Consider the following 24,072-nt stretch of genomic DNA (forward strand, 5'->3'; position numbering starts at 1 on the left):
AATACTTTCATTTTGTAACGGCAGAATCAGAATCAAAGCAAAGATAATTATACATAATCGTTCATCCAGACAGGGGACTCTCTCTTTCTTGAAGGACGCACCTTTGGCACTGATGGAGGAGACTTGGGCTCATGAGCCACATCGTCGTCAGTAAGAATGGCTCCTGTTGTCTCACTGACAGATAGTTCAATGACCTTGAGGTGTCTTCTATTTCTTATAGACGAACACCCACTACAATTTAGTCTCAAGGTGTACTCTCTAGGAGGTCGTTGCTCGACTATGATTCCTACCCTGTCCCAGGCCTTAATCATGTCAGTGCCGCTTTCAAATTTTCTCATTTTTCTCTGCTACCTGAAGTTCTCTTTTTCTAATGGATTTTCTCCAGTGGTGTTCTATTGTATAGTTGAGTTTTACGGTTGGTACACCATCGCATAGCTGTCTCCCAGTTGCCAGTTGTGCCGAAGATTTATTTATACCCTTTAAGGGCGTGTCCAGGTATTGCAGCATGACCGATGATACCTTGTCGTTATTGAGGCTTCCAGTCAGCTGATACTTGTTCTAATTATCCTCTTCGGGGACTAAACTGCGTCCTCAGCTCTCCCATTTGACTGCAGGTAGTGGGCCGATAATAGGCATATGTCAACTCTCTATCTCCTGTAAAAGGACATCATTTCTTCGCTCATCAGGTTGGTGCCACCATCCATAGACAATTGTTCAGGTGCTCCCCATTAAGTGAAGTAATGCCTAAGTTTTGTCATGACCTTTGCAAATGAGATGCCATTAGGGAAGTGTGCTATTTCTAGCTAGCCTGAAAGCCTGTCACAATATGCTATATACATGTGTCCTTCAAGCTGAAACAGGTCCATGACAGTCTGTTGGAATGGATACTTTGGGGCAGGGGTCATTTTCATGACTTCGGCAGGCAGTGATGGTGAGTGGGCATCGCATGTGTACAACATGAACGATGATGCTGAGGGGCACCCTCACTGCCCGGTCAATAGACCTAATGTCTCGCTCTTCTCAACATTGTATCTAAGCCTTGGTGTTTAGCATGAAGGTTGGCAGTTATCTGATGGTGGACCCCTTCATGAATGACAAGACGGATGCAGTTGTCATTGAACCAGTATATGACCAGGTTGCCAGATATAGATAAACGTTCTCTGATGCCTTAGAAGGGCCTCAAACATGCAATTTCTTGAGATTTCTTCGGGTTTCAGTCCCATGCAGTCACTCGAGCGACTAGTAGCTGATATGCTGGGTTGTCAAGGACTGCCTCTTCAACAGATTTCTTGCTATGGTGCACTGCTCCTGTAGGTATTCCATGATTGCTGACATCATAGCAATCGTTAATTCATTGTTGAAGCTCATATCCTGACTATATGGCACCGTCCTCAGGGCAGGATATCGAGAGAGGAACCTAACAGCATGATTTCTCTTGCCTTGTAGCTATTTAACGTTGAAATTATACAATATTGTTTTCTCTTTTAATCTAAATAGTCTGGGGTTGGTAATAACGCCAACACTTCTATTGCCTAGTAACTTGACTAAAGGACGGTGGTCTGTGACAATGTTTAAGTTTGGGCAGCCCAATTTAAGCACCCGGCCACCACAAGGGATTCTCCCTCCACAGCTGCATACCCAGACTCGGCGGACGAGAGGAAACAACTGCCACAGTGCGCTATTCTCCAACCATCTCTATAACAGAAGGGGCTTTCGATGGCGGTACAACTGCTATATTGTTGGAGGATGACCAAGCCCAAGCCCTCCTTACTCCAGTCGGTGACTGCAGCAGTTATCCGCAGCATGCCGTAGTAGGTGAGGCCATCCTTGGCCAACTTGCAGACCGTGTCTTGCACTTGAATCATACATGACCTGATGTCAGATATTCTGGGTTTTTGGGGCATAGAAAAACTTTTAATGTCAGATAAACAATCTTCTGAAGGCTTGTAGGAGTCCCAACCAATGTCAAACCTGACAAATTCCACTTCTTTCTTGCAGAACTTGATTTTTTCTGGTTTCAAAGTGATGCCTTTATATGCAGAGACTGGGAGGAAGTCATACACATGCCAAAATGTGCCTTCTATGCTCGAATCAGAGAGAAGTGTGTCGTGCACAAACTTAAACTTCCTGGGTACTACTTCCATAGCATCATCGAAACGGTATTGGTACCTGCCCAGGTGTGATTAATGTGGGTAGGGGTATGCATTCCTTGTCCAGTTCTACCTGGTGAAATCCCCATTAGGCGTCGGCCACAGTCTTGTATGAGCAGAGGGGAACACTATATGCTATATCGAAGGTTGTGGGGGTATGGTGTGTTTCCATTCTACAGCTTGCATTGAGTTTTTGATAGTCAACCGTACGCCTTGGTTGTCCCAATTTCTTGGCTACGACCACCATACGGGAACACCATACTGTGGGCTCTCCAGGGGGAGCTTTTTTTAAGATCCCTCTTTTGACATCCTCCTCTAACTGGGCTTTCACCGTCATTTTCCCAGCGCTTAGGTACTCACGCAGGTGTCTGGCAGGCATAAGGAACGGCGTCAGGTAATAATTGGATATGGTGGGGTTCCCCATCCATTACCGGGAGGGGTTCTCTCTCAGTGTTGAAAGTTGTACTTGAAAAATGGGCAAAAATTCAGTTTTCTAATCTGATAATATTCTCCTCACTAGGGGAAAATGGAATGGCCGACGGTCTCAGAGGTTGATCGGTTGCTTCAGCTAATGTAGCGTTGCACTTGCTGCTGTGGTTTGGAAACGTTTGTGGCACAAGACCAAGTTTCTTGCAAGCATCCAGGAATAGGTAAAAATCAATGGAGGATTTTACAATGTATACTTCTTGGTTTGTGTGCCTTCCCTTATATTCTATGGTGCAAGAGGTTGGCAAAGTCTTGCACTCCTCACTTCAACCTCAACTTAACTAGTTTTATGTTCAACGTCACAAGATTAGTGGGTCCCACAACACAAACCTGGGCATCAGTGTCTGGCACCGCTCGTACACAGGATCACTCCCCAAAGTTAGCCAAGCATACATCGAAATGAATAGTGGGTTGCGGGGACGGCCCATTCCGCAAACTTGCCTCTGCCGCTACGACAACCGCAATCACTACATCCGCTATGTCCGACTCCGCTGCCAGACCACTAACGTTATTCCTGGCGCTCCGCCCTCTGCAACACCTGTTCATGTGACCAGTTTTAACGAACCTATGACATGTCCTTTTTCTTGCAGGACATGAGGAATACCCAGGAGTATGACGAGTACCACATATACACCAGGGGCTTGTATGTACTTTAACAAGGGTGCTCCTGTAACAGTTACTGAGGGCAATGGCTGCCTCGGGTTCCAACTGTAACACACCAGCAGCAGCTGCTCTTGGGGAGCAGCTAAGCCATGCCCTATTACAAAGGGCTTCGTCACGGGCGACCTTGAATGCACGGCACATGACTCTGAGGGAGTCGATGTTACGAATGTCATTGCATGATTGAAATACTTGTCTTATGAGCACTTTATCACTTAGGCCCACCATGAGCTTATGCAAAAGCACATATTCAGATAAATCATAATTACAATTAGGACATATGAATGCACAATAAGTAGCCTTTTGTGTACACTTAATAAAATAATCATTAGGGGACTCACTAGGCTCTTGGGGCAAATTAATAAGCTCTAGCCACTGCACTGCTGGATTAGAGGCTTTTACCACATTTTTTTCTTAACTGCATTAGCAGCCTTATATGATGAACTGCCTCGTTAGGCTTTAACTTGCATAGCTGCAACCAACACTCAATTGACCGTGTCTAGTAACTGAAAGCTGCAGGGGACACCTCAGCCTCGCAGTTTTCCGGAGTTTTTGATGAAGGGATCCTTAGTTGGGAATCATTGCTACCCTGGAGTGACAACACTTTTATCTCAGCCTGAAGATTCTGGATGGCTTGTTGCTGGTTTTGTAACACATGGTGAGCCTGCAGCATAGAAGCTGGCAATATCCTGATGCCAGTTCCTGAGGTTCCGGTCATTGCAATCCTGCCCTTAGGGGATGCAAATGAGTGTTGTCTCGTAGGTGGTGCCATGCTGCGCCACGGTTTTTATTATAGGTCCTCTTTTTCTTTCCATTCACTGAGCCATTTTGGTGCTAAGGCTAGGTGGGATCAGGAAATAAGAGGCAGCGTGGTGTTGTTTATTCATTACAACTGATTCCAGCAGAAGGAAATATAGATAGCCCGTGATGTTGTTAATGGCATCATTTATGTGGGCGGCGCTCAGGCGCTACAAGCTACCTCATTTTAACACATCTTCCACCTTCTTTGTTATGTAAATAACTGTCTAAAGGAAAAGCAGAATATTTTAATTGCCTTTTGTGTTATGTATGGACCTGTCTAAAAGGAAAAACAAGAATATTACAATTTCCTACTGTGTTGTGTGAAGACCTGTCTAAGAAGAGAAAGTAGAAAATATTAATTGCCTTCTATGTTAAGTAAATACGTTTAAAAGGAAAAGCAGAATATTCTAATTGCCTTCTTTTCTGTGAAGACCTGTCTAAAAGGAAAAAGTAGAATATTCTAATTGTCTCCAGTGATATGTAAAGACCTGCCTAAAAGGGAAAAACAGAATATATTAATTGCCTTCTGTGTTAAGTAAAGACCTGTCTAAAATAAAAAAAGCAGAATGTTTTAATAGCCTTTTGTGTTAGGTAAAGACTCATCTAAAAAGAAAAGCTAAATGTTTTCAGTGCCTTCTTTGATATGTAAAGACGAGTCTAAAAAAGGGGGCGGTTTTAACTTCCCTACTTTATTAGGTAAAGATCTACTAAAAGGGAAAAGCAGTATGCTTTGACACTATTTTTATCTAATTGCAGTTTTAACTTCCCTACTTTATTAGGTAAAGATCTGCTAAAAGGGAAAAGCAGTATGCTTTAACACTATTTTTATCTAATTGCCTGTCTAATAGAAAGAAATCAGGACTTTTATTTCCCTTTTTATGTTATATAAAGACCTGTCTAAAAGAGATTACCAGAATTTTTAAATTTTCCTCTGTGGTATGTAAAGATCTATCTGGAAGGGAAAAGCAGGATGTTTTAATTGGCTTTCAGTAATGTAAAGACCTTTCTAAAAGAGAAAAGCAGGATGTTTTAATCCCATTCTCTGTTATGTAAAGACCTGTCTAAAGAGGAAAGGCAGAATGTTTTGATTACCTTCTGTGTTATGTAAAGATCCACCTAAAAGGGAATAGCCGAATATTTTAATTGCCTTCTGTGTTATGTAACGACCTATCTTAAAGAGAGAAGTAGAATGTTTTAAATGCGTTTTCTTTAATGTAAAGACCTGTCTAAAAGAGAAATGAAAAAAAGGTTTTTATTAATTTCTGCATTATGTAAAGACCTGTCTAAAAGGGAAAACCAGAATATTAATAATTGTTTTTTGTTTTATTTGAAGATCCATCTAAAAGGAAAAAGCAGAATGTTTTTCTTGTTTTCTGTGTTATGTAAGTACCTGTCTAAAGAGAAAAGTAGAATATCTTAATTGTGTTCTGAGTTATGTAAACATCAGTCTCAAAGAGAAAAGAAGAATGTTTCGATTGCCTTCTGTGTTATGCAAAGATCCATCTAAAAGGGAAAACCAGAATGTTTGAATTGCTTTCTGTGTTATGTAAAGACCCATCTTGAAGGGAAAACCAGGGAGTTTTTGTTCCCTTCTATGTTACGTGAAGACCATTCTACAAAGGCAAAAGCAAATTGTCTTAACTTTCCTTCAGTGTTATATCAAGATCCATCTAAAAGTGAAAAGTAGAAGGTTTAAATTGCCTAATGTTTTAGGTAAAGACCTCTCAGAAATGAAAAGCAGAATCCTTCACTTTGCATCTCTGTTACGTGAAGACCATTCTAAGAAGGAAAAACAGAATGTTTTAATTTTCCTTCAATGGTATACCAAGACCCATCTAATTTCAAATCATTTATTCATTCTGAAAGTGAAAATCAGAATGTTTTCATTGTCTTCGGTGTCATGTATAGACCTGTCTAAAAGAAAAAGCAGAATGTTTTAATTCCCTTATGCGTTATGTAAATACCCGTCTTAATTAAAGGGAAAGAATGATTTTTCAACTTGCTTTCTTTGTTATATGTAAAGATCTTTCTAAAAGCGAAAGCAGAATGTTTTAACTCCTAAATGTATGGTATGTAATCTCCCATCTAAAAGGAAAAGCAGGATGTTTTAAATTGCCTTCTGTGTTATGTAAAGACTCGTCTAAAAGGGAAAAGCAGAACATTATAATTGCCTTCTTTATTGTGTAAAGACCTGTCTAAAATGAAAAAGCAGAATGTTCTAATTATCTTTTTTGTTATATAAAGACGTGTCTAAATGAGAAAAAACAGATTATATTAATTGCCTGCAGTTGGGGCTAGGGCTAAGCGGGATCTGGAAATGATAGTCAGCGTGGTTTCGTATCTTCATTGCAACCGTTTCCAGCGGAAGGAAATTCAGATAGCCCATTACGTGGACAAAGACGTGACTTCTGTGGGCGGTGCTCAGGTACTACAAGCACCTTTATCATAACACATCTTACATCTCCCTCCCAAAATACTACTAGGAGGGTAATATTTTCAAAACTTATAAATGACAATATCAAAAGCAGACATGACAAACGAAATGCTCGAAACTCTTAAAGAAAACATCAGGCATGATAGGAAAATATAATTTTAATAATTAATGGTAACGGAGAGAGAGAGAGAGAGAGAGAGAGAGAGAGAGAGAGAGAGAGAGAGAGAGAGCAACATCAACAGCATTAACATAACATCAATCGATAATATGATTACATCCGCATAGCAAGATGTGCACTGAAATTGAGTTGTGAATGCAACATCAACCTAAAATCTCATACAGAATATAATTGTGCAAATACAAAATCAATGCACGTCTAAGTACAGTAAAACAAAACATACTTTCATTTCATAAAGGAAGAATCAAAGCAAAGTGAATTACACATCGTTCATCCAGACAGGGGACTCTCTCTTCCTTGGAGGCCGTACCTCTGACGCTCATGGAGGAGACTTGGGCTCATGAGCCTCATGGTCGTCGGTATGAATGGTTCCTGTTGTCTCCCTGACGGGCAGTTCAGTGGCCTTGAGGTGTCTTCTGTTTTTTTATTGATGGACACCCACTACAATCTAGTGTCACGATGTACTGTCTATAAGGTCGTTGCTCGACTATGACCCCCAGCCTGTCCCAGGCCTTGATCATCTGGTTCTGAGCCCTAACATGCGTGCCTAGCTGTAGGGGCGTTAGCCTCCTGTCGGTGCTGCTTTCAAGTATCCTCTCATTTTTCTCTGCTACCTGAAGTTGTGGAGGATTAATTTTTGTTTTTCTATTTTTTTTTTTGTTTGCCAAATCGAGAGAGAGAGAGAGAGAGAGAGAGAGAGAGAGAGAGAGAGAGAGAGAGAAGAGAGAGAGAGAGAGAGAGAGAGAGAGAGAGGTAGTTAGTGTATCGATTGTTTGTTGTGAGAAAGACTGTTGGTTTAAATTAGATTGTTTGTTTATGTTTTAGTTAGGTTACGACAGTGGTGAATGTCTTGGGTGAATGCTTATTTTGATTTTGACTGCAGCTAGAGGATGTTGTGAATGCTGGATTATATTTTATATCATTTTTCGACCAGCGTGGAAGTGTTTATATATTTCAAAAGTAAGTACAGTTTTGCTTACCTTTGCTTGTCGTGATTGTGAGTGATAGGAACAATTTATTGTTTATCTTTGATTATAGTGCTATAGTTTAGTTAGCTATGAGTGTTTTTAAGTGTTTTTCTTTTTTATTTTGGCAGACCGTGATTCCTCTTTAGAGAGACTTACTCCTTTGGACTGCTGATTATTTTGAAAGTGGATTTGATTGCAACTGACATTGCTTACGATAAAGCACTTGATTAGAATGCTCTTGGAATATTGACCTGTGTTGATGGCCCATGCCGGATAAAGAAATCGCGAATTGGATTGTTCTTGAATAGATGAGATAACGAGGATTACCATGGCTTGTAACCATACCAGATGGTGGCATTGACTGCTGAGTCGATTGCGTTGATGAATTTCCCGTCGGGCCACGGATTTGTGGTAGAACTGCCAATTTTAGTGTTTCAGCTTAAAGAACCGATGGTGTTTGTAATCGAGTAACCATTCTCATTATGGTGTATTGATATGTTTGGAAATTGGTGTTGAGGGTGATATTTACAGTGACTGTTTTAAAGACGTTTGTCTAAAGTGTGGGTAACAACGTGTCAGTGGTTGTACATATACTATAAATTATATATCTCTATTTTCGTTTTTTTTTGTTAATGTTAATTTGGTTTGAGTTTTTTTTGGTTTAGTTTTAAGGATGTTACTTTAAGGATATTTTTGAGGAAATATTATTAACACATATTTAACTATATTTTGAATGCAGAATTTTGAGTGGTGATTTATTTTAGTTTGTAAGAAATATAGTATTAAGGTTATGTTTTGTTTTTTTGCCCTTTTGTCTAAGAGTCCAGTTTATGATAAAATAAGGGGAAAGTTTGTGTTGAGGAGATAATTGTCTGTTTAGTGTGATTCAAGGGTGTGGGGGTTGTTATTGCAACATCCCGCCACATTATTTTGGCGCCCGAACAGGGACTGCCGAGGTGGGATTGAAGCTGGACTCTTGGACAAAGGACTGCATTAGGTTAAAAAATTAGATATAAGACTGAAAAAATGGAAGAGCAGAACAAGTTACTGAGGGAGGAATTGCGGTTGGTTAAAGAGCGGGAGCAGAAGTTGATAGTTGAGAAAGAGAGGTTGCTAGTAGAGAATGAGAGGTTGAACTGTGAGAATGAGGAGATGCAAAGGAAACTGAGGGAAATTCAGGGAACTGTAGAGAGAGTGGAAGAGGGTGTTGAGATGAGGATGCGAGAGAATGAAGAACGAATGGAGAAACGATCGGAAGCTATGATGGGACAAGTAATGGGAATGATGAAAACTTTCAGGGGTGAAGGAGCAGTCGGAGGAGTAGCCTCTGCTACGGGTAAAAGGTTGCTGGTGGAAGAGAATGTTAAGGTAGGTGATATTGGGAAAGGAAGTGATAGTGATAGTAATAGTAACGGTGATAGTGAGATTGGAGATAAGGGAATTAGGCATAGTAAGGATGAACAGAAATGTGATAGGAAGAATGAGAAGGAAGGTAAAAGTGATGTGAAGAAAGAGAAGAAAAAGTGTCAGGAAGATAGCAAGGATGATCGTGAATGGGTGAAAGTGGTGAGTAAGAAAAAGGCTAGGAAGAGTATAATCAAGGATAGGAGTATGAGTGTGGAATTAGATTCCTTACATTCTAGTGAGGAAGTAGGAAACAAAAAGGAAGGTAGCAGTGATGATAGCAGTGAGAATGAACGTGATGTGTGTAAGACTGTATTTATGAGAGAGGTACCTCGGTGTGAAAGGTTCAATGAGCATAGTAGTAGGGATGTATATGAATTTTTCAAGGAGTATAAGAGGTATTGTCAGGATAAGTATGATGATAGTAAGAGAGTTTGGGCTAGGGAGTTAGGAGAATATTTGACTGGGTATTTGTTGACCATGTATGGTGTGATAATGAGTGTAGGGGATGTTGATTATGAAAGTGTGAAAAAGAGAATAATTGAGCAGGTGAAACGTATGAAAGGAGTGTTAGGTATAAGCGTAAGAATGATTTTGATGAGGCACGGATGAATGTAGGAGAAGCGATATCGATGTATGTATGTAGGTTGGAAACGTTAGCTAGGAAGAAGTATGGGGATGAAGGCATAAATGAGAATAAGGAATTAATAAAGAAGTTTCTGGCTACTGTACCTGAGAATGTTGCTGAGTTTATTAATTTGAAACGGAAGAAGAAAATGAGGTGGACGAAAGAAAGACTGACATGGCATGATATTTTAGAGATAGTTGAGGATTACAAGTTGGATAGGTGTATGAAAGAAAGCAAATCTGTGAGTGTAAGAACTGGAATGGAGGAAAGTGTGCCAGAATTTGTTAGTTTTAGGGATGCTGTTATGAGAGGACCGATGAGGGTAGCTGATAGTGTAGTAGATAGGAGTGTTAGGGCAAATAATGTGGGAATACCTGTAAGGACAAATGAAGGGTTTAGGAAAGGGAATCAGGTTTGGAGGGATAGGAATGCTAGTGCGCAGCAAGGTAGGTCAGGTGGTTGTATCCGTGAAGAGAAGTGTTATAGATGTGGGAAAGTAGAACATAAGAAGGATGAGTATAGATGGGCTCTAGGTGATTGTTTTGGATGTGGTGAGGTAGGGCATAGAATTAGCGAATGCAAGAAAGAGAAAGGGGTAAAATGTTATCGGTGTGGTATGACTGGGCACATAGCGAGTGGATGTCATAGTAATCGTATGAATGTGATTTATGGTAATTGTGGTAAGGATGGTCATTATGCTAGAATGTGCAAGGAGCCACGGGGAAAGTCTACTGAATGTGGTGCAGATGGGCATGTACCTAGGGTTTGTAGGAAGAAGGGATTGAGTCAGCCAGGATGCTCGGAAACTAGAGTGTAAGAGGGTTCAGCTGGGTAAGTCCTCGAGTGTGTGCGGAGTGAATGTGATGCATGTTCGTGAAGGTTTACTACATGAAGATGTGATGGGTGAAAGAGCTTATGACTGCATGAGTACAAAAGTAAATTTTAATGGAATAGCGCTAGTTGGTCTGATTGATACTGGTTGTGGTGTCAATTTAATGTTTAGGAATGCGTACGATAAGGTAAGGGATGTTTGTGAATTTAAAGGGTGTAAACATGAAGTGAAAGGTATCGGTAATTTAAGCATGTCTGTGCAAGGAAAGTTACGTGAAAACGTTATGATTGAGGGGCTGATGATGGAAGATAATGATTTTTATGTGGTTGAGGGAGTAAATGACAAATATGATGTGTTGTTAGGTTATAACTTCTTGAAAAAATGTGGTATGATTGTACATCCTAGTGTAAATATGATAGAGATGAAAGTTAAGGGTAAATTTTGTGGGGAATTTTATTTGAATGAAGATGGCAGTGTATGTACGAAGGTATGGAAAGGTGTGCCGTTAATAGTGAAAGAAGGTGTTAAGTTCTCAAGAGATGCGAGTGAGGTTGTCAGTGTAAAAGTTGCATGGCCGAATAGTCTGGGAATTGCCAATAGTGACAATTGTGAATACGTAGTGGAAGGTTCGAAAGCAAGTAATTTAGTGAAAACAAGTAATGATATTTTGAATTTGCAGAAGCCGAAGGTGTATGTAAGCTTGCTGCCAACTGTAAGGAGGAAGAGAATACGGGGTATACGTGAGGGTGATTGCATGGGATGTATGTATACGTTGGGTAATGTAGAGGATGAAAGGTATGTTAAATTGAGACATGTTATGACGGGTAAGATAAAACAGGAGGACGATTGGGACTATGAAAGTTTGAAAGAAAGAATGAATGTATATGAGAATATAAGTGAGGGAGAAAGGGAACAATTGTATAGGATGTTATGGGATAGACAGAGAGTTTTGAGTCGTGGTGACGAGGATTGTGGGAGATCAAAGCTGCCTGAATTTAAGATAGTTCTTAGTAATGATACCCCCATATATCAGCATCCCCGACATTTTTCTCCGCCTATTGCCAGAGAAATAGAAAAGCAGTGCCAGGAGTTAGAGCATATGGGTGTAATAAAAAGGAGTGAGAGTGCCTGGAATAGCCCTATTGTACCTGTAAGAAAGCCGGATGGAAGTTTACGTATGTGTATTGATTATAGGAAGGTGAATGAAGTAACTGTTAAAGAACGTTTCCCGATGAATGTAGTGTCTGACTGTGTGTATAAGATGCATGGTATGAAAGTTTTTACAAAGTTAGATTTAGTTAGGGGCTATCATCTGATGCCTCTGGCAGAGGAGAGCAGGCCCATTACGGCATTTTCAAGTAGTAATTGTCATTATCAGTCTAAAAGATTAAGTTTTGGCCTTCCTAATGTGCCTGCTGCCTTCCAGAGGGCGATGAATGTAGTTTTGGCTAGGTTTGATCAACAGAAGGTGACTGTTTTTATAGATGATATTTTGATTGCTAGTGAGACTGTTGAGGAACACATGCAGTTGCTTGAAGCAGTATTAGAACGTTTGATAGAAGTTGGTGTGAAAGTTGAGCTTGAAAAGTGTACATGGCTGGCCGGGGAGGTGGAATTTCTTGGGCATGTGGTGAGTGAATCGGGTATAAGGAAGAGTGATAAGTTTGTGAGTAAGGTGAGAGAATTTCCACGTCCTCATACGGTGCGTGAGTTGAGAGGTTTTCTTGGGTTGATTGAATTTGGTCGGAAGTTTGTTAGAGATTGCTCGGGAATAGGGAAGCCTTTGAATGAGTGGACAGGTAAGAGAAATAGTACGAGACTGAATTGGCATGAGCGTATGATTGAAGCATTTGAAAAGTTGAAAGAAGAGGCTGCGAGAGACGTCACTTTGGCCTTTCCCGACTATAGTGAGCATGCGAGTATGCTAGAGTTATATACGGATGGTAGTGGGATTAGTATGGGTGGTTGCTTGGTTCAAATGCAAAGAATAAATGGAGATGGACAGTTGAGAGTGATAGCGGATGTAAGTAAAGCATTTAATAAGGCTGAGCAAAAGTATTTCACGATTGAAAGGGAGTTGGCTGCGATAAGGTTTTGCGTGAAAGCATTGAAGGTATTTTTGTATGGTGTGAAATTTATTTTGCGTACGGACCATCAGCCCCTAGTGTACATGATTAGGAAAGAGTCTGTGAATGCTAGGGTTGCGAGGACAATAGAGGATTTGAATAAATTTGACTTTAAGCTAGAATATGTACCTGGGAGTAAGAACGTGATAGCAGATGCGATGTCAAGAATGCATGGTAAGATAGAAGATAGTAGCGAGAATATTAGTAATTTTGAAAGGTTGCCAGAAGATTTAGTGGTGGTAAAAAATTTTGAAGGGGATGACATGGTGTATAAATGTATTTTGTGTGGGTTGAATAAGTTTAAATTGAAGGGTTTGAATAAGGATATACCTGCTAGTGTAGAGGAGCTTAGAATGAGTGTTCGGAATGAAGTATCGAAAGAAATGGCATATAAGGAGGAGGATAGTGTGCTTGAGGGTGAATTGTTATCAAAAGTATTGTTGGTAGTCAGTATGTTGTATGGTGTCACTGTTTATTTGTATTTTGGATGAGATCGTCCGATGCAGTACCGAGAAAATAAGGAGACTGAAAGGGAGTATATATTCAATGTAATGAAAGATGTTGCAAGTTGCTGAGTGAGAAGGTGGATTGCCCGAGTGACTTGAATCCAAGTGGTATGAGCATGGAAGATAGCGAAGATGAACATGGGTGTGACAAGGATGACCCTATTGATAGGAGAGTAAACATTTATATGCATGGTGTAAAAGGAAGAATGATGACGTATGGGGGTATAAATGAGAATGAATACTGTATTTTAATTGATACAGGTGCACAAGTGTCATTAGTGAATATGTCTGTTATCAAGGAAATAGAGCGGTACAATTGGGAAGTGAAAAGGCAATGTACGAGTGTGAGAATTCATGGGATAGGTAAAGGAAGTTTGCTAGTTTGGGAAGAAGTGCGTTTGAAAGTAAAACTGGGAAGTATGTAGGTGGAACATAATTTCATTGTAATGAGAGAGAATGAGATGCCTAGTTGTTTTTTTATAGAAATTGATTTTTTAAGATTGCATGAACTATCAGTTGATATTGGTAGTGGTTTGCTTCTGACGAATGGATGTGAAGTAGTTGTGATAGAAGATAATAGTGTATTTATGGCGAATTTTGTTGTTATGGTTGATATTACGAGGAGTGAGGATGATCTATTGACTAAAGAGGAGGTGGAAAAAATGCAAGATGAATGTGTGGAAATTAAAAGGTTACGTGAATGTATGTTGAATAGTATTGAGGTAGAAGAATGGCCGTCTGATTTAGAGGTGTATAAGAAAGTGAGTAAGAGACTTATTGTGTCTAAGAATATTGTTTATTTTCTACATAAAGGAGTGGATGAAGATATATATGTTCCTGTGTTTCCGATGCATGCAGCTGTAAGTATGTGTATGTAAGTGCATGATAGATATGGGCATATGGGTAAGAATAAATTGTGGGAATGCATGCGTGAGAGATTTTTTACACCTGGGTTGAGTCAGATATGTAAGGATGTAGCGACTACGTGTGAAGATTGCCAGAAAGGGAAGTATCAGAGAGTGCATGCTAATCCGCCTGTTTTGAGATTACGTATGAAAGAACCATTTGAGATGTTTGTGATTGATTGTGTTTCGTTGCCTGTGACTGAGAGAAGACATGTGGGAATGATTGTTATGGTTGATCACATGAGTAAATTTACGTATGCAGTACCCATCAAGGCATCAAGGATAAACGGAGTGAGACTGTTGCAAGAATGGTTGGTCAAGTGATGTTGCCGATGTGTGTGTGTAAGACTGCGAGAATATTAAGTGATAATGGCCCTGAGTTTGTTGTATGGGAGTTTGAGCAGATGTTAAGAGAATGGGGTATTGAACATGTGTATTCGACTCCTTATATGCCAAGTGCGAATGGGTTGGCTGAAAGGACTGTAAGAACATTAACTGAAATTTTGCGAATGATGAGTACATGTACATATGATAATGATTGGGATTTGTATGTTGGTAGAGCGTTGTGGTTTTATAATGCAACAGTGCATAAGAGTACGGGTATGTCTCCATGTAAGTTTGTGTTAAATTTTGAAAAGATAGTAAGACCGAGGTTGGGTGTGTCGGAGGATGATAGAGATGTGTGGAGGAAAACAAATGAGAGGTTTGAAAGCTTTAAAGTTGGTGAGAGAGTGATGAAAGAGGTAATTGAAAAGGGTAGAATGAATGTAAATAAGGTGCGTGATGAGTTTGAAGGTCCATATGAGGTGTTAGAAGTTGGTTCGAGTGGATTAAGTTATATTTTGGGTAAGTTGTGTGGATGGTAGTGTGGAAAGAGTTAGGGCACACCATAACCAGTTACGTAAATGGAAGGAGGTACCTGAGTATATCCAAGAGAATGGGATGAGTAAATGGTTGAAAAGGAACAAGTGTGAACCTAGTATGTATGAGGAATTAGGTCTAGAAAGTAAACAGTTGGTGTTAGTAGAATATATGAAAAGGAAGAATATGAGAGCTTTAAGTAAGGATGAAAGAAGAGGATATTTTATAAGTAAAAGTGAGAATAGAAATAAGTATGACAAGAGTGTAAATGTGCAAGTGTGTATGGAAGATAAATGTGTTAATACAGATGAATCATGGCTGAGTATGAATGATACTTATAGTGTGTGTGGCTTTTCCTTAGATGATGTAAAAGAAAGGATGACGAATGCGAGAATGAGAGATAGGAGAATGATAAGTAGCATGAATGAAACTTTTGCTAAAGTTGAGAAAGTTTTTGATGAAATGGATGAACTGTTTATAGAAATGAGTGTAATTTTAGGGCCAGATGAGAATGAGGTACATATGATCATACATGATATATTAGATGATAGGGATTTAGATAGGAATAGTATTAATGTAGCGAATGATTGTGATAAGGAAGAAGTGAATGAGAGAGTATATGGAGGCCCAGTTACTCGGAGTAGAGGTCCTGCTCCCGACTGCGACTGGGTAATGAAAAAAATAATGTAAGTGGTTGTGTGAAAATGTAGTAGGATTTGGCAAAGTAAGGGGGGAGGAATGTGGAGGATTAATTTTTTTTTTTCTTTTTTTGCCAAATCGAAAGAGAGAGAGAGAGAGAGAGAGAGAGAGAGAGAGAGAGAGAGAGAGAGAGAGAGAGAGAGTAGTTAGTGTATCGATTGTTTGTTGTGAGAAAGACTGTTAGTATAAATTAGATTATTTGTTTATGTTTTAGTTAGGTTACGACAGTGATGAATGTCTTGGGTGAATGCTTATTTTGATTTTGACTGCAGCTAGAGGCTGTTGTGAATACAGGATTATATTTTATATAATTTTTCGACCAGCGTGGAAGTGTTTATATATTTCAAAAGTAAATACAGTTTTGTTTACCTTTGCTTGTCGTGATTGTGAGTGATAGGAACAATTTATTGTTTATCTTTGATTATAGTGCCATAGTTTAGTTAGCTAGGAGTGTTTTTAAGTGTTTTTCTTTTTTACTTTGGCAGGCCGTGATTCCTCCTTAGAGAGACTTACTCCTTTGGACTGCTGATTATTTTGAAAGTGGATTTGATTGCAACTGACATAGCTTGCGATTAAGCACTTGTTTAGAATGCTCTTGGAATATTGACCTGTGTTGATGTCCCATGCCGGATAAAGAAATCGTGAATTGGATTGTTCTTGAATAGATGAGATAACGAGGATTACCATGGCTTCTAACCATACCAGATGGTGGCATTGACTGCTGGGTCGATTGCGTTGATGAATTTCCCGTCGGGCCCCGGATTTGTGGTGGAACTGCAAATTTTAGTGTTTCAGCTTAAAGAACCGATGGTGTTTGTAATCGAGAAACCATTCTCATTATGGTGTATTGATATATTTGGAAATTGGTGTTGAGGGTGAAATATTCAGTGACTGTTTTCAAAGACGTTTTTCTGGTGTGGGTAACAACGTGTCAGTGGTTATACATATACTATAATATATATATATATATATATATATATATATATATATATATATATATATATATATATATATATATATATATATATATATTTAATTTTTTTTTTTTGCTAATGTTAATTTGGTTTGAGATTTTTTTAGTTTAGTTTTAAGGATGTTACTTTATGGATATTTTAGAGGAAAAATTATTAATTTATATATAACTATATTTTGAATGCAGAATTTTGAGTGGTGATTTGTTTTATTTTGTAAGAAATATAATATTAAGGTAATGTTTTGTTTTTTTGCCCTTTTGTCTAAGAGTCCAGTTTATGATAAAGTAAGGGGAAAGTTTGTGTTGAGGAGATAATTGTCTGTTTAGTGTGATTCAAGGGTGTGGGGGTTGTTAATGCAACATCCCGCCACAAAGTTCTCTGTTTTAATGGATTTTCTCCAGTAGTGGTTTATCATATAGTTGAGTTTTGCGGTCGGTACACCATTGCGTAGCTGTCTCCCAGTTGCCAATTGTGCTGGATATTTATACCCCTTAAGGGCATGTTTAGGTACTGCAGCATGGCCAATAATACCTTGTCGTTACCGAGGCTTCCAGTCAGCTGGTACTTGTTCTAATTATCCTCTTTGCAGACTTAACGGCGGCTTTTGCTCTGCCCATTTGACTGCGGGTAATGGGCTGATGATAGGCGTATGGCAACTCTCCATCTCCTGTAGAAGGCCATCCTTTCTCCGTTCACCAGGTTGGTCCTACCATCCGTAGACAATTGTTCAGGTGCTCCCCATCGAGTGAAGTAATGCATAAGTTTTGTCATGACCTTTGCGGATGAAACACCATTAGGGAAGTGGGCTATTTCTAGCCAGCTTGTAAGCCTGTCACATTATGTCATGTACATGTGTCCTTCAAGCTGAAACAGGTCCATGACAGTCTGTTGGAACGGGTCCTTTGGGGCAGGGGTTATTTTCATGACTTCGGCAGCCAGTGATGGTGAGTGGGTGTCGCATGATATACACCAAGAACAATGATGCTGGAGGTCCTCCTCGATGCCCCAGCCAATAGACCAAATGTCTTGTTCTTTTCAACATTGTGTCCAGCATGAAGGTTGGCGGTTATCTGATGGCGGAGCCCTTTGGGATGACAAGACGGATGCAGTTGTCGTTGAAGCAGTATGTGACCAGGTAGCCAGATATAGATAAACGTTCTCTGATGCCGTAGAAGTCCTCAAACATGTGATTTATTAAGATTTCTTCAGGTTCCAGTCCCCTGCAGTCACTCGAGCAACTAGTAGCTGATATGCTGGGTCGTCCAAGACTGCTCTTCAATAGTTTTCTTGTCTATGGTGCACTGCTCCTATAGGTTTCCATGATTGCTGACACCATAGCAATCGTTAATTTTTCATTGTCTATCTAACACCATCCTCAGGGCAGGAAATCGAGAGAGGAGCTCAGAAGCATGATTTCTCTTGCCGTGGTTTGGAACTATTTCTGGCACAACACCAAGTTTCTTGCAAGCATAGAGGAATAAACAAAAATCAAGAGAGGACTTTACAAAGTATACTTCCTGAGTTGTGTGCCTCCCATTGCATTCTATGGTACGAGAGGCCGACCTTAAACACTTCAGATGCAGGTTGGCAAAGTTTCACAATCCTCCCTTCAACCTCAACTTAACTGGTTTTATGTTCAACATCACAAGAATAGCGGGTCTCGCCACACAAACCTGAGCACCAGTGTCTGGAACCGCTCGTACACAGAACCACTCCCCAAAGTTGGCCAGGCATACATCGACACAAATAGTGGGTTGAGGGGACTGCCCATTCCACAACCTTGCCTCTGCCGCTACAACAACCGTTATCACTGCACCCGCTATGTCTGACTCCACTGCCAGACCACTAACCTTATTCCTGCAACACTTCTTCAAGTGACCAGTTTTACCGAACCCGTAACATGTCATTTTTCTCACGTGACATGAGGAATACCCAGTGGTATGACAAATTCCACAATTATCACAGGTGCGTGATTGTACTTTTACAGGGATGCTTCTGTCACAACTACTAAGGGCTGGTGCCACCTCGGGTTCCTCCTCAAACACACCAGCAGCAGCTGCTATAGAGGAGCTGCTAAGTCATGCCCTATTACGAAGGGCTTCTTCACGGACAGCCTCGAATGCACTGCACATGACTCTGAGGGAGTTGATATCACGAATATCATTGCATGATTAAAAAACTTGCCTTTTGAACAATTTGTCCCTTAGGCCTACCATGAGCTTACGCAAAAGCATATATCAGATAAATCATGATTACAATTAGGACATGTGAATGCAAAATCAGTAGCCTTTTGTGTACACTTAATAAAATAATCATTAAAGGACTCACTAGGTTCTTGGCCCAAATAAGAAAACTCTAGCCTCTGCACTGCTTGATTAGAAGCTTTTACTACCATATGCTCAACCGCATTGAATGCCCCTTCATTAGACAGGGCACTCCACTGGGCGTCAGTATACCTGGAGTCAAGTGCACATTGCAATATCGGGACACAAGGCAGCCTTATTTGATGAACTGCCTCATTAGGCTTCAACTTGCATAGCTGCAACCAACACTCCATAGACCGTTTCCAAGACCTGAAGGCTGCAGGGAACACATCAGTCTCGCACTTTTCCGGAGTTACTGACGAAGGGATCCTTAGTTGGGGGACATTGCTACCTTGGATTAACAACGCTGTTATCTCAGCTTGAAGATTCTGGAAGGCTTGTTGCTGGGTTTGTAACATGTGGTGAGCCTGCAGCATGGAAGCCGGCAATATCCTGATGCCGGTTCCTGAGGTTTCTGTCCTTGCCATCCTGTCGCTATGGGAGGCAAATGAGGGTTGTCTCAGAGGTGGTGCCATACTGTGCCACGGTTATTACTGTAGGTCCTCTTTTTCTTTCCATTCACTGCGTCATATTGGGGCTAAAACCGGGATCAGGAAATGATAGTCAGCTTGGTTTCGCATCTTCATTGCAACTGATTCCAGTAGAAGGAAATGACGTCACTTATGTAAGTGGCGCTTAGGTGCTACAAGCAGCCTCATTTTAACACATCTTACACCTTCTTTCTTATGTAAAGACCTGTCTAAAAGGAAAAGCAGAATATTTTAATTGCCTTCTGTATTATGTAAAGACCTGTCTAAAAGGAAAATTCAGAATATTTCAATTATATGTGAAGACCTTTCTAAGAGGAGAAAGTAGAATATTTCAAAATAGCCTCCAGTATCAGGTAAAGACCAGTCTAAAACAGAAAAGCAGAATCTTTTATTTGTCCTCTATGTTATGTAAATACCTGTCTAGAAGGAAATGCATAAGGAAAAAGCAGAATATTTTAATTTTCTTCTGTATTAAGTAACAACCTGTCTAAAAGGAAAAAGCAGAATGTTTTAATAGCCTTTTGGGTTATGTAAAAACTTGACCAAAAAGGAAAAGTAGAATGTTTTAATTGCCTTCTTTTTTATGTAAAGACTAGTTTTAAAAAAAGCAGGTGGTTTTAACTTCCCTACTTTATGTAAAGACCTGTCTAAAAGGGAAAAGCAGTATGCTTCAACTCCTCCAGTGTTATTCAATTACCTGTCTAATAGAAAGAAATAGGATTTTCATTTCATTTTTATGTTATGTGAAGAAGTGTCTAAAAGAGTTAACAGAATGTTTTCATTTTCTTCTGTGGTATGTAAAGACCTGTCTGGAAGGGAAAAGCAGTAGGTTTTAATTCGCGTTCTGTTATGTAAAGACCTTTCTAAAAGAGAAAAACAGGATGTTTTAATCTCCTTCTCTGTAATGTAAAGGCCTGTCTAAAAAGAAAAAGAAAAATGTTTTGATTGCCTTTTGTGTTATGTAAAGATCCATCTAAAAGGGAAAAGCAGAATGTTTTAATTACCTCTGTGTTATGTAAAGGCCAGTCATAAAGAGAAAAGCAGAATGTTTTAAGTGCGTTCTGTTTAATGTAAAGACCTGTCTAAAAGAGAAAAGAAGAATGTTTTCATTGCCTTCTATGTTTTGTAAATACCTGTCTAAAAGGAAAAGGAAAATTACGTTCTTTGCTATGTAATGTCCTGTCTAAAAGGAAAAAGCAGAATATTATAATTGACTCCTGTGTTACGTAACGACCTCTCTAAAAGGGAAAAGCAGAATATTTTAATTGTCTTCTGTGTTAAATAAAGACCTGTCTAAAAAGAAGAAGCATACTATTTCAATAGCCTTTTGTTTTTTGTAAAGACTTGACTAAAAAGGAAAAGCAGAATATCTTTCTTTGTTGTGTAAAGACGAGTCTAAAAAAAAAAAAAAAAAAGCAGGCTGTTTTAACTTCCCTTCCGTATTTTGTAAAGATTCGTATCAAAGGGAAAAGTAGTATGCTTTAACTCCTGTAGTGTTATTACATTGCCTGTCTAATAGAAAAAAAGAATCAGGATTTTTTATTTGCCTTTTATGTTTTGTAAAGACTTGTCTGAAAGAGATAACCAGAATGTTTTAATTTTCTTTTGTGGTATGTAAAGACCTGTCTAGACAGGAAAAGCAGGATGTTTTAATTTGCTTGCTGTTATGTAAAGACCTTTCTTTAAAGGAAAACCAGGATTTTTTAACTCATCTTTTGTGTTATATAGAGACCCGTTTAAAATAGAAAAGCAAGATGTTTTAATTCCTTTTTGTATTATAAAAAGACCCAACTAAAAGGGAAAAGCAAGGTTTTTTAATTCTGTTTTATGTTATGTAGGACCAGTCTAAAAGGGAAAAGCAGGATGTTTTAATTCCCTTTTATGTTATGTAAGACCTGTCAAAAAGGGAAAAGCAAGATGTTTAATTCCCTTCTATATTATGTAAGACCTGTCTAAAAAGGATAGCTTAATGTTTTAATCCTCTTTTTTGTTAAGTATAGACCTGTCTAAAAGGGGAAAGCAAGATGTTTTAATTCCCTTTTGTCTCAAGTAAAGTCCTTTCTAAAAGGGGAAAACCGGGATGTTCTAGTTTGCCTTTTGAATTAGGTAAAGACCTGTCTAAAAGAGAAAAGCAAGATGTTTAAATTCCTTTTCGTGTTATGTAAAGACTCTTTAAAAGGGATAAAAAGGATGTTTTAACTTCCCTTGTGTTATGTAAAAACCCACCAAAAAGGAAAAAAATAGGATTTTTTATCTTACCTTTTTTTTATTGAAAGACCCGTCTAAAAGGAAAACCAGGATGTTTTAACCTGTGTTCTGTATTTTCAAAGAAACCATCTAATAGTGACAAGCAGGGTGTTTAATTCCTTTATGCGTTATGTAAAGACACGTCTAAAAGTGAAAAGCAGAATGCTTTATTTCTTCCCTCAACTGTCCTTGAGCATCTAGTAATTTCTTCCCTTCTACTTGTCGGTCTGTCTTCTGCCGGTAATGTTAAAGTATTATGATTTTAATTCATTTCAAATTTAAAACCACAAATGTAATCTATGTCATATGAATGTTGAAGATTCAACGTTTCATATCGTAGGTCCAAAAAGTATGGTTAAAGGCTATCCTTGAGGAGCAAAAGTCAAATTAGAATATAACCTTGGCCTAAACGTTTGAGCTTTAAATGATATAGATTACATATTTGCCATGCATCGATATGTACAATATGTAGATTCTAGTCAATGTAAGGTCATATTGAGGAATAGGCATTTTCCATTTCCAGGAATATCAATATGTCACACTAAATCTTACTGATCTTAGAATTTTGGGTGTATGAAAATCCTTACAAAGGTAAAGGGATAAAAATTGTATGCATAATAATGTTCCTTCTTACGTTCATCGTCGTCATTATCATCACGATGATGAATTGATAAGAGATCGTTGATAAGATTAAAATCTCAAAGCTGTATCATGGGGAGAAATCCCGAAGATCGTTGTGAGTTATTTAGAACCCAGCATCCCGCATAATAAGACTACCATATCCCTTTTGCACCATACTGTACATGTGGCACTTCGTTGCTTATATTCATTATCAAATGAACACGTGTTTGCGGATGTGACGTTTATCTTTCCCTCGTGTAACTTCTTAACAGCAAATCTATTGTGTGTTCTAGCTATATTAAATGGTATTTATCATAGGCTATTCAGCAAATTTAATACTGAATGGTATGTTTTATGTAGTAATCTGAGCTCCGAATAGACTCGGTGTCTTTTGTATACATGTAAATTATATATTTTAACAAATTCATAGAAAACTGATAGTGTGTTAATGTAGAGTAATGTAAAAGAATACGATTAAAAGATAATCATTTTATTCCTCAAGATATCCTGAACATCTTGATTTGAAAAAAAAATCATCTAACCTTTCTCGAAAGGAATTCATATAGAATGGTCTCATAAACACCTACTGTTGGCGTTGCTCCACGTCACCTTAGTGCATGAAAGACACCTACGCATGCAACGACGTAAGGTAAACAGGCAGGCAGCCTCCAAACAATTGGTTTCAACCTCCCACACTCTTCTATTTGACACGTTTTTAAATCCAACCAAAGCTACAATCATCCTTCCCTGCGAGTGGGTAGAGGAGGGAAGTCCACAGATGACTTTTGATAGAAGGAGGTGGAGATAGAAAAAAACGGACGCCCAACACGATTGAAATCATAAACAAGCAAAGCCTTCCTAGACACCCACATGCATACAGAGCACAGGAAAGAAGCAAACACGCGCGCATAGGGCGGGGGCTCCAACCAGCGTGCTTGGCTCTACGTAACAGACTAACAACAGCCGATGGCGTCGCTTATGCCAGTCACAACTCACATGAAGCTGATGGTCTGGTTGCGTTTACTACACAACGTCACGTTTGGGTAGGAAGAGAGCAAAGAAGAGGAGGGGGAGGAGGAGTGGGAGCGGGACGAGTAGGAGGAGGACGCCGGGGATGTGGTGGTGGCTGTGGTGAGAGAGGATTTGGAAATACTGAAGAAGAATAGGGTACGAAAAAGAGAACACTAGAACGGCAGGTGTATTATACTCCTCTTAAACACTGACATCAATTTTGTGCTTGTGCATACCGCCAACTCATTTTCCGGTCAGATTTTAAATAAAACAAATCAGTTATCTCCCGTAATTAACAGGTAGCTGTTTATTTTTCCCTCTCTGTTTATGATTTATCACTGTGCATTACAAGAGCAGAGTACGGAAACACGCAAGTAGCCTACATTTCAAAGACCTTAAGTCAGCCATGGTTTCAAATACACCAACCAAGCTGCGTTGCAGACTCTCTCTCTCTCTCTCTCTCTCTCTCTCTCTCTCTCTCTCTCTCTCTCTCTCTCTCTCTCTCTCTCTCTCCATCGCGTGCAAAATCTGCTCTTGGTACAACGTCGTGTTGTATATATTCCTTTAGCTTTAAATGATGTCAATTGTTGCCGGATAGACCATACCACCTAATTGATGGTCTTAAGAGTTTGAAAAACTGACACCACGGTGCAAAGCTTCATAAAGGAGGTTTTGCGACTGGAAACACCACTAAATGGAAATGTTACTTGATACTCAACAATAATTG

This window comes from Palaemon carinicauda, chromosome 1, assembly GCF_036898095.1.
Source record: "Palaemon carinicauda isolate YSFRI2023 chromosome 1, ASM3689809v2, whole genome shotgun sequence".
NCBI classification, from domain to species: Eukaryota; Metazoa; Arthropoda; class Malacostraca; order Decapoda; family Palaemonidae; genus Palaemon; species Palaemon carinicauda.